General features: G+C 42.2%; 2 protein-coding genes across 4 annotated transcripts in view; one reads left to right on the forward strand and one right to left on the reverse strand.

Moving 5' to 3' along the window:
* swap70a (switching B cell complex subunit SWAP70a) overlaps positions 1 to 11817 on the reverse strand; it is a 924354-nt gene that overhangs the window by 359119 nt on the left and 553418 nt on the right. The gene's annotated exons all lie outside the window — the stretch shown is intronic.
* zfhx3b (zinc finger homeobox 3b) overlaps positions 1 to 11817 on the forward strand; it is a 184220-nt gene that overhangs the window by 53904 nt on the left and 118499 nt on the right. The window contains exon 1 of one of the 3 annotated variants that reach the window (XM_044029741.1): positions 8020 to 8447. The exons of the other annotated variants lie outside the window; for them this stretch is intronic. The gene's annotated coding sequence lies outside the window, so the exon portion shown is untranslated. Of the gene's footprint in view, positions 1 to 8019; positions 8448 to 11817 lie in introns of those variants that run through there. 3 annotated transcript variants of the gene reach the window in all.

Raw genomic sequence — 11817 nt, forward strand, 5'->3', positions numbered from 1 at the left:
GACAGGCAGACTACTGATTGAGCTCAACACAAAGTACAGTATGTGCCTCAGACAGGTGAAGGCTAGTGTTTCTGCCACAGGAATGAGGTGAGATGGTTGTTACACATGTGCTGGAATTCATAACACAAAATCAGGCCACGTGAGCCGGGCGTGCAGGTAGCAACGACACAGGTGTTTCTCTTCAGCATCTCCCACGTGACAGAAGAGGAGGACGTCTGATTGCTGGCATCCCAGTTCAAACGATGGTGAATTATACACATAATGTTTTTATACGCGCAGAAATATGAGCCAGGTCAAGAGATTTCCAGGTTTAACGTCTTATCACTGGCCCCTGCTGTAGGTTTCTGTCATGGAAAATTGAAACACCTTCGCTGTTAACTCCTTTAACAAGGTAACACTTCTGAAAAAGAAAAAAGACTAACAGCTCCACTAATCACTTGGTTTTATTGGCTTCGGGAACACTTAAGGCAATGGGGGGTTCACCTCCACTACCCTCCACTGAGCTATTTTAGAGCACGGGGCCAAACCAATTGATGGACAAATGCTCCATGACCTCTCACCACCCACAGCACACGTGGATCACCATAGAAGCAAAGTTTAGGAAACGTCCAGAATTCTACTGTCTTGATATTATTTCCACACAACTCCCAGTGGCTTTTGGCCCCTGGGGGCCCTCATTCACCGCCCTGGAGTTTGGATCACATATATGAGCGGATGTGTCTGAACGCTGTGTGTGCGCGTGGAATCGTGCACTATGAGTCGTAGATTTCCACACATGTTAAATTCTGCACGTCTGTGTTCACTTGTTTGACTAACAGCTCGGTGAGTGTGTGTGTGTGTGGGTGTGTGTGTGTGTGTGTGTGTGTGTGTGTGTGTGTGTGTGTGTGTGTGTGTGTGCACACCAACTGGCTCCATGATGTTGTCTTACACTGAAGAACGCTCAGTGTGTGTGTGTGTGTGTGTGTGTGTGTGTGTGTGTGTGTGTGTGTGTGTGTGTGTGTGTGTGTGCTAACTGGCTCCATGATGTTGTCTTACACTGATGTTGTGTGTGTGTGTGTGTGTGTGCTAACTGGCTCCATGATGTTGTCTTACACTGAAGAACGCTCAGTGAGTGTGTGTGTGTGTGTGTGTGTGTGTGTGTGTGTGTGCACCTAACTGGCTCCCATGATGTTGTCTTACACTGAAGAACCTCCTCTCTGATATGTGCAGGTCTTTTTCTTATGAATTATCAAAAGATTTGAATTTATTGCAGTTTTTTTACTTGACCCTATGTGTGTGTGTGTGTGTGTGTGTGTGTGTGTGTGAGACGAAGGATTTGAATTTGACCCCTGGCGATAATCTCAGATGTGTATTTGCCGTGCGTGTCGCCTCCACCTGTCATCTATCATCTCGTCGTGTTGTTTTGTTTTGCTTTCTGACATGAAGGAAAATGACTTTCTTTAAATTCGTCATAGTCGAGTTTAGATGCAGTGAGCATGAAGTGGTGTTTAAATAGATTTGGTGACGTTGGGACCTGTGATCTTCCTCCTCCTGCTCCTCCTCCTCCGCCTCCTCCTCCTCCCTTCTGTTTGGGTCGCCGGTTCACTGTTGCCTGGAGTGGTCATATGGCTCTGATTTGGGATCCCTCTGTTTCAGTGAGCCTCTCCAAAGCGCGTAAAACCCCATGAGTCCCGCCTGTCTCTCACCCAGAGTCTGTGACTGCAGCTTTCAGGATTTCTCCATTATTCACTTTATCCTCGACTTGAAATCTGCATTATCAGAAGGACCGGTCGCTTCTTATGTCTTTCTTGACAAACTGATCTTCAGTTAAGGGTCTATTAGAAATGACATATTCATAAGACAGTTGTGTGTGAAGTGCTGATAAATCATGATGAGACCAGACTTGATACTTTGTAAGCCTTACCTTTATGTTACATTTTCAGTGCCATTCATTCATTTATTTATTTATTTATTTATTTATATGTATTTGCCTTTGCTCCTCATGAACTGGGATTTTTATATCTGGGTGCACTTGTAAGAAATTGACATCTGACATCTGTATAAACAGTTTGAGACACACAATAGAAGACAAATACACCAGTGCAGCAGAAAAAAAACCCTAATGTTTTAATTACATTATCATTATACAGTTCATCATACAGTTTTGGGAAATTCTAAATTCATACAAAAATGCAAGATGGAGGTGATGATGGTGTGAGATGTGGCTCAGGCTCATATTTGTTGTTGCTTATTGTGTGTGTGTGTGTGTGTGTGTGTGTGTGTGCGTGCGTGTGCGTGCGCGGGAAAAATGACAACGAAAAAACGTGAACGGTTGAACGTTTTAAACGTAAACGCGCCCGCGCACACACACACACACACAGAACAGAAAAAGAGTCACGCTCGCTGGTGTGTGTGTGTGCGTGTGTGTGTGTGTGTGTGTGTGGCTTTAATGGCAGTGGTCAGGGGATGAAATCAACTGGGTAATTAAATAAAATCACCCGCGAATTTTGGACGTTTTGCATGATTTTTGCAGACTTTATTTTAGTAATTTACATATTTATTTATGTTTTTTTTGCAGTTGACTTAAAATGCAAACCTGTGTTTGAATAATGCATGACGTCATTAATAAGGTAGTTCTGGCAGGACGGGCAAACCGGTGATAAAGAGAGGAATTGATATGTCTTCTTGTTTCTTATGGAAATGAGGCAGACTGACCAGACGGCTGCTCGTCACTTATTCTGTTCCCTAACTCCGAAATCACAAAAGGCAGCAGCAGCACAAGAGAAGACAGGTCGTGTTCTTTACAACTCCTGCTCAAAATTCACAAAATACGATTGCACACGATCTCACATAAACATGCAAATCATTTTTATTACAAATATTTGAATTTCATGATACAATGTTAAAAAAAAAAATCAAGACAAAGGGCTATGAATTCTTGTCCGGGAGCATTTATTATTTTATTTCACAAACGTGCATTTTATCGACACTGAAAAGTAAATAAATAAATAAAAAACAAATAGAAACACACAGTCACACAACAACCATTCAGAAATATGCGTGCAAAGCATTATCTAATAACAAATACCGAGCAATCAAACAAACAAACAAACAAATAAAAACACACACATGAGTTTAGTAACATTCAAAAATATTTCAATAAAATAAACTCATATTTATTTGACTTTATTTTGAGTCACGTGAATTCTGCTGCATGTGAATTTATGCACTAAAAGTTTGACTGAGAATACAGGAGCTGTGATAAAGAAAACAGCAGCACTGACAAACACATGGAACAAAACTGTAGCACACATCATTCTCCGCGTGCCAAACATGACACGAGGATAAAAAGAGAAGCGGAGAGGCCACAGAAGGATGAAGTGATGGAATATGTGCAATCTCCACCTTCATGTTTTCACCATAATAATGGAAAAATGTCAAATCTACAGTTTGTTGAACAGACTTAAAAAGGTTTTCTGTGAATTGGTGTTTATTGTTTCTTGTTATATTTGTATTTCTGCAAAATGCATCAGTTTTTTAAAAAAAATCTTTGTTTTTTCTTTGTTTGTTTTACCATTATTATTATTTTTTTTATTTTTTTCCACGCGCACAGTGGCTATTTAAAAAATGAAGTCAGTGTTCTGTTAAAAAACAGGCCGGTTTGGTGAACGTTTTATTTCGTGTGATTCCCGCCGTGGATATATGGTCTAAATCTCCTCTGACCACGTTGATTTACATCATTTACACGCGAGATAGTGTTTAATATATAATGTTGGAGTGACAGGCAAATGAGCGCTTGTGCAGAGAGCAGCTGGTCCACAGGCGCTTGGCTCCTGTAAAGGAGTTGATGCGCTGCCTGATCCCAGTGGTCAGGCTGAACATAAGAGGGCGCTCCCATTGCACCTGGCTGCGCTGCCCTATCCACCCGGCACATGCAGAGCCGGACACCATGCAGCATATGTGCAGGGATGTAGGGTTTCACCGCGCAGCCTTTCGTGCTTCCATCCAGTAGAGGATCATTTAAAAAAAAAAAAAAAAGACAAATTAAATGGAAATAATCTGGATTTAGAAATATTTTTCTTAGCTGAAAACACCCTCGTCTTTGTTTCTATATGGATTATGTTTTTTTTTTTTTTATGTTGAAGTGAGTTAGGAAGGTTTTGACCCTCGTAGGGAAACTGGGCTACTCTCATCCAGCCTACAGGTGCTGCGTGTCACGCTCATCATTTTACTTTAAAATAGTCATTACATATTAAAATGCGTACATGTACATGTGCTGTGTCCATGTGTTTTTATGGAGAAATATTTGAATAGCATCATAATCTGATGCTCTTCTCACCTGTGTTTACAGTAGCCTGCACATTGACTGTTCACCCTGCTTCTATGAGCATCTCGAATCCCCCGAATCCTTCCAAATATAATAGTTGCTTTCTTTTTCTGAAGTTATATGACTTCTCTTGATAGCAGCGTTTTCATCTTTAAATACCTTTCACCCGCGTCCTCATTCCCTCTGCTTCCCCTTTGTGCTCTGCTGGGATTGCGCGTGTACGAGCAGCTGATACATGAGGTCACATGACATGGCATAGGACTGGTTTAAAATGTGAACATGTTAAAATAGTAAAGGAAAAAATGTACACGTGTGGCCTGTGCTGCTGCTGCTGCTGCTGCTGCTGCTGCTGCTGCTGAGGAAGCTCCATCACCTTGTGTCTGAACGCACTGTTTTGTTCCCTGAGCTCTGCTGATGGTCAAGCGCCTCCGTGTGCCCCACATCTACTGAGCATTATGCATTTTTTAAGCTCCTCTGCCTTTCTTTGTCATGTCCACGGGCTGTCATAGCCACAGGTTGTGTTGAATTTGTAATGCCACTCATCGATGTGTGCCTATTGAGGCTGGCACGTGGACAGTTATCCTTCCCCACAGAGAGGCGCAAATGAATGCTGGAAACACAAAAGCTTCAGAGCCTGTCAGTTCCCCCCTTCTTTTCCTCTTTTCAGAGATGCACAGGCCCTAACAGCAGCAGGGCCCCTGTCTGGCTGCCCCTCTTTTGATTTAACTTTGCTCAACGTGCTCACTGATTGAGTGACGTCACTCAGGTATTTGCATACATTGTAAAGTTCGCATTGTTTGGCTTTAGGCGACTGAGTAGCTTTAAATCTGATCCCACAAGCCAAGGCCCCTTTATTACTTCGTCGCCCCCTTTAACTCCACTCGCACGCTATTTTCAACCTATTCATTTTTACAATCTCGTCTTCCCGTGAGAGCAGACACGTCGCAAATCCACGAGATTCCTGCAGTCTGCTCCTCACACTGCAAAAAAAAACCAAAAAAAAAAACCGAGCTGTTTCTATGGGACGATGCAATTTTTTCATAGCACGTGCTATATTGTTAAAAAGCAGGTATGAGTGGTTGCCTTAGCTTGTGGAAGGAAAGTGCAGAGGAAATGCCGTGTTACACCACCCCATATATTTTAGCAGCAGGGGGAGCGAGGAGGGCAGGGGACGGGGGCGGATGGGGGTGCAGGGGGAGCTGGGTCTTGGTCCAATATAGGAATTTTGATTTTTTGTTGGCTCTTCAAAGGGATATTTGCTATTAGATGTGTAGAAACGCTGCGTCCCATGGGAAGTTCATAACCTTTCCAACCTTCAAGCCAAAAGGCCTTTGGAAAACATCAAATAAAACCTATATATTTCAACAACCATCTCCACTATACCGCGACACCGTGCACGCGGAGACTGCTTAAGATATCAGCTGTGTGCAATCTTTGAAAGAAAAAAAAAAAATCAAAAGAGACACTTATCTGTGCCATGCAATTCTATTCAACGCGCGTCTGGAAAACAAAATCCCAGGACATTTTATTATCACAGTTATGTCTCGTCTCGTGTATAGTATTATGGCTCCTTTAAGTTATATAGCATGTGTGGACAGTGTTTGGACTCGAGGATACGTGGCATTTATCCATTAACTCTGTATCGGAATTCACTGGGCTCTATAGGCGCACACTATCAACTCTCCGTATTGTTTCAATAAACATAGCACGCTATGTGATCAGTGAAAGCTGCTACTTGTATTCAGTGGAGCAGGACTCTATACGGAGCTGTTTGGACAGAAAGTGTGCATACTGAGAGTGAGGGATTGTCCATTTCCTCCGAGAATCAACAATAAAATTATCATAACAAAGAGCACTGAGAGACTCAAAGGTGGATTTTTCTTTTTTTTTCTTTTTCCAATACTGTCTTTTCCATTCGGAGGAAATGAGAGGACATCAGTTAGAGAAGCATCCACGGAAAGATTATTAAGGGGGAAAAAATGTCAGTATTGATCATAAAGGCATTCACAAATTCCTAATCGCCAAACATATCAAAAAGGACACGAGGCACTGACCATCAGAGCTTCCTCTCACATTATCAGAAGAGTGAAACATGAACGCACGCAGGCCGGAGCTGACCAAAAGCCTTAATACAGGCACTGTCACATTTATTATTTAACACAACCCACACGTATTGACAACGTGTTCCCACTAGTTTGGTAACTGATGTCACGATAACCTGTTTCCCCGTCACCACTGCACGTTACAGCTGCTCTCGAACCTCTTCCTCTGCGTGGTGTGTATAAGAATTAAAATGCTCTGTGTGTGTGTGTGTGTGTGTGTGTGTTCTCTAACCACACCCGCGACACATATAGTGGAAAAATTTAAATCAACTGTCACAAACATAATACAACGAGGCTTCAGTAAAAAAAAAACCCACAAGAGCTGAACTTGTATTTGCACTAGTGCAAAGTAAAGCTCTCTGATCATTGCTAATGAATGTAAACCTTTGTGTTACACATGTCCTAATTATTTTATAACCTATTACTACAACTATATAAATCATTAGACTGATTTGTGTCTCATATTTGTGGTGGCTGCGTCTGTCAAAACGACTCGTCCTTCGTCCGTTTTCCGTCTTTTCTCTCATATAGACAGTGGAATATTTTATTAAGCTGAGTTCCACTGTTTAAAATAAACATTCTTCATTCTTTTATTGCTCAGCTTTCTTCAAATTCATCCAAACATAGACAGTATATTATGTGAATTGGTGAATCCACGTGGCTGTGGTAATGAAATGGCACAGTATCACTATTATTATCATTATTATTATTAATAAAATTAAATATCTCTGTTGAAATACAATCTAAACACAAGGCTCTGTTTAAATGATGTGTGAAGGTGAAATCAGGCAAAGTTTTAAATAATAATAATAATAATAATAATAATAATTGCAGCAGTGTATGTGTCGTATTGCTCGGAGTAAATAGTTGGTGATACAGTAGTGAGAGTGTGATGACATTCAGGTGCAGCTGTGTTTACACGATAAGATCTGTTTTTGTTTTTCGTTCACCGTGTTGCTCTCACACTCACCCACATACGCGTCTACATACATGTAGAAATCTTTATTTATTACGTCGTGACACTTGTTTGTCTCCGTTGTTTATACGCACGAGTTGTTTGCGCGCGCGCGTGAACAGGTGACCACGAACAATTCATTTTCCACCAGCCGCCGAAACTCAGATATGTATTTTCAATAAGTTGCTGAAACGCACCGCGATCAGCTCGAAGCACAGAGACTCGTGCATGTGTCGCTTTGACGCGACTGTAATGTGGAGGAAAAAGTGGGAATAACAACAGTAGTAATAATAATAATAATAATAATAATAATAATAAAATAAAGCCACGGTCGCTTGTGCTTTTAACAGCCGCGTCATTGACTCGTCTTTGTTTTAAAACAAGCAAAACATCGAGATAAATATGTTTCCAAAAGTGAGAAAATGGAAGAAGATCGGAGTGAAAGCTGAGGCTGCAGCGCCGCGCTCTGCCTCGCTCTGCTCCAGCATTAACTTTCACAGTCTTCCGTCTAATCAAACTCTTACTTTCCGCTGTTCTTAATTCCATATTTTCAATTCCTGATCATTACTTTCCTCTTTTTTTCCTTACTTGTATCTATCCATCCCTCCCTCCCTCCTCTTTCTCCCTCCCTCCCTCCCTCCCTCTCTCTCCCGAGCTCTCTCCTTTGCTGAATCTTATTGATCCAGAAGGCGGCTAATTAGCCCTTCCCTTCGTGCCTGTGTAATGAAGCACATGCGCACTGAATTAATCACAGCCATTTTTTTGCAGGAAACTAATTAGCAGGAATAAAGATCCAAAGAGTTTTTTCTTTTCAATCATCAGATCTCACTTTCACCTCTTCCTCGCTCCCTCTAACACAAGACTCATCGCCTGCTTTGCATCCAAATTATTTTTATATTGCCTTTAACAACTAATAGTAGCCACTTCGTGGGGTTTTTTTTTACACTCCGCAACAACAATGATCTTTCTTTTGCCACCCTAAGCGCAAACTGACCAAAAGGGGGACTGCCTTGATGGGATCTTTAGCTAAATCATCTCAATACTGGATTAAAAAGCGAGGATCACAAAGCGGCAGCGAGAAATTGTAAGTTTCAACTTTGCGTTTGTCTCTTTTTCCTCTCTGTTTCCACGATCCTGTCCTTTTCGCTGGAGACTTACCTCAACCTCTTTTCCTGTGTGTTTCCGTGGCGGAGCCGGCGATTCGCACTCTGTGGCGAATCGCCGGCGAAACTACAAGTTCATTTCATGCAAGTACTTTGGTTTATTGTCGATTCTTTTCATTTGTGTCGTTACCTGTGTTCACATCAGCGTCCGTCCTCTCTCCTCCTCGTGAATGCAAGATAAGAAACGAGCAAGACAGCGATCCTCTCCGCAGCGCTTGGTCGCAGAAAAACACGCTTTTCAGACAAATGTGTGCATTTCGGCGATGACGGGGGAGGCTATAGGGGGCTTATGGGTGTCGAGAAACGTGTTTTGAGGCACACGGGCGCTGGGAAACGGGGCTGTGTGGAAACGGACGAAGGGCAGCGGCAGCTCCACATGAGCGCAGCCCAGAAAAGGAGCTCCAAGTCCAGCCTGTGCGTCCGTGTGCGTCCGGCAAAAAGGGGAGAACAGCTCTCGCTTTGTCATTATGGACAGATTTGACACTTTGACGACATCCAGTGTGCGTTTCAACACCGTCGTGTGGTTCTAAAAATCCTCGCCTGGATGGATAAAGACATTTTTTTTGTTGTTGTTGTTCTCCGACACGTCTCTCAGTGAAATGTGCAATCCCTCCGCCCTGTGTCTGCTCCTGTGTCGCCACACACTTTCCTCTTTACCGCACTTTGTCCATCTTTTTTCCTCCTTTCAATTTTATTTTTCGTGGACGTTTGTCTCTTTGAAGCCTTGTTTTTAAGTCGATTCTCTCTCATTCCCCGACGAAGTCACATGCAAATCGATCGACATGAGTGTGTGTGTGTGTGTGTGTGTGCGTGCGTGCGTGCGCGCACGAGGGGGCTTTTGGTGTTTTGCGAGCAAATGTGTGTGTCTGTGTGTGTGTGTTGTGTTGAGGGGAAAAACGGATCCCCGGTTCTCCTTCATGACCAGAGCGGATCAGCAGGACGCTGTGAGCTGCGTCTCGGAGAGCACACACACACACACACACACACACACACTCATGGGCTTCAGCCTGGATCTGCTGCCTCCAACTTGGCTACGGTGTCAGACTTTAGAGAGGACAGCGTTCCCCCGACAAATACTGACCGGAATGAAAACTAAACATTCACCATAACCTGATATTATCGTCGCAAAGTTTCAGCTTAAAGTATGGCGTAAGATTTAGCTCACTACGTCCATTTACGAGACACTTATTCACGTTTTTTCACGCAAACTAGACAGAATCTCTTTAACCAGAATAAGACCAACATAAATCTAAGGTTGACTGCGACTAAATTTGTCTTTTCCACCCCAAAATATACGTGTATTTTCTTCTGTCTGTTTACATTGTTACCACTCTTGCCAAAAGGAGATTTGTGATTTACGCGGAAAAAACGGAGCTGCAGCTGTTATCTCCATGTGTGTTAGGAACCTCACAGTCCCGCTTATTTACGATCAAAAAATGGAGCAATCTCTTTTTGCCTTTTCTTTTTCTTCTACTGTTTATCTACTATATACAGATACACAGTCACACAACTAAAATTGCAGTAATTGCACGTTAACATGTGGATATTTTTCGCCAAACAGAGAAATAAGAAAAGGTGAAAAAGAAGAAGAAAAAAAAAAACCCCAGAGGTTTTGAGCAGATGAGGCAAGAAGAGGATACCTTTGGAGGGGGGGATCAGAAAATGAGAATAACTCTGTGTGTGTGTGTGTGCGCGTGTGTGTGTGTGTGTGTCAGTACGCGTGCGCTTTCGGTTGGTGGGGTGGGGGGTCATACAGCAAGAAGGGGTCACAGAGTGAATGCAGAGATAAAAAAGAAAGGGGAAAAAAAACAAGAATTCCCCCCCCTCCCTCCCCTTCCTCACAAACAGCCTTGGGATGATGAGAGGAGAGTGGGTCTGGCAAGTGGGAGAAAAAGGGGGTGATGCTAGTTGTCTGTGTGTTTTGGGATCCACACAGAGCAGCACTCGTGGTTGTCAGCATCTGCAGGATTAAGACTGTGGCTTTAGTTTAGGTCGGGAGCAACAGAAATAGAATGGTTCCGGGCTTAATGGAATAAAAATTAAATGTTAGATGGCTTTGAGAGAGAGAGAGTTTAAAAAAGAAAAAAGAAAAACAAGGGGTTTGGGGCTGTGGAGGGGGGCGGGGCTGGGTGGAGGGGTCAGATAGCCATGGGCCATCCAGGAGGAATCAGGAGTAGAGGTCAGATAAACAGATCCCCACCTTTCAGACTGGAGAGGAACAGAGAGAGAGAGAGATTACCATGAGGACGACACGGGAAACTCAACATTTTTAACCAGTGATTCATATTTAGCTGCTTTATATTTTAATGCAGTTGCAACAGTCATTGTGTGTGTGTGTGTGTGTGTGTGTGTGTGTGTGTGCAGAGTCTAAAGTGCTTGGCTGTGCAGGACAGGTACAGACTCCAGTACCAAAAACTCAAGTCCTCTCGTTTCCTCCCCTGTCTGACAGTTAACACTCCTCTTCTTCCTCCTCCTCCTCCTCCTCCTCCTCCTTCTCTCCGTCTTCTGTTACAAAACAAAGACAGGAGAAATGTTTACTGTCATCTCACCTGTCTGCTTATCTTGACTCGCCTCATTGTCTTAGATATATATATATATATATTTTTTTTTTCTAATTAAAAGAGCTCCTGGCAAAGGTGTAGGAATGTCATTCATGTGTATTGTATTTCAGTCACATGTTTGGTGTGGCTCGTCTGTGACTGTGAGACTCAAAGTATTGTCTTCATGCTAAAGTCCTGCTGCTCACAGTGTTTTCAAAATCAAATTAAAAAACATTGTGTATTTCACATTTATTATCTGTAGTCAGGATTATTCCTTTTCTTTAGTTTATTAAGGTTAGAATTATTAATTAAAAAAAAACTATGAAGGCAAATTTGTACATTATTGTAATTCAGAATAAAATCATTTAATTATTATTGATGCATTTATCTAAATTAATTTGAACTGGTTGATAGATCTTTGTGACACCAGGCAGCCATTAAGTTTTGTAGGGGAAAAAAAAGCAAAATATGATATTTTATATGTTACATAACATGAAAATCATAATTATTCATCATTTATTTAGATTTAAAAGGTAGTACTATAATTACACTTGAGTCCAGTGATATTTGTGCTAAAGTAGGCTTTTAAAGATGGTGCTATTGCAGTGTGTGTGTGTGTGTGTGTGTGTGTTGTGTTTATTTTGATTGATAACATGTTGTGTGGCGTTTTTGTCGTCTTTTCACCGTGGAGATGGACAGTTACCATCGTTCCACACGCAGCAGTGTCTGTCGCTCGTCCCCGTCTGTTACC

Source organism: Solea senegalensis, linkage group LG7 (genome assembly GCF_019176455.1).
Source record: "Solea senegalensis isolate Sse05_10M linkage group LG7, IFAPA_SoseM_1, whole genome shotgun sequence".
NCBI classification, from domain to species: domain Eukaryota; kingdom Metazoa; phylum Chordata; class Actinopteri; order Pleuronectiformes; family Soleidae; genus Solea; species Solea senegalensis.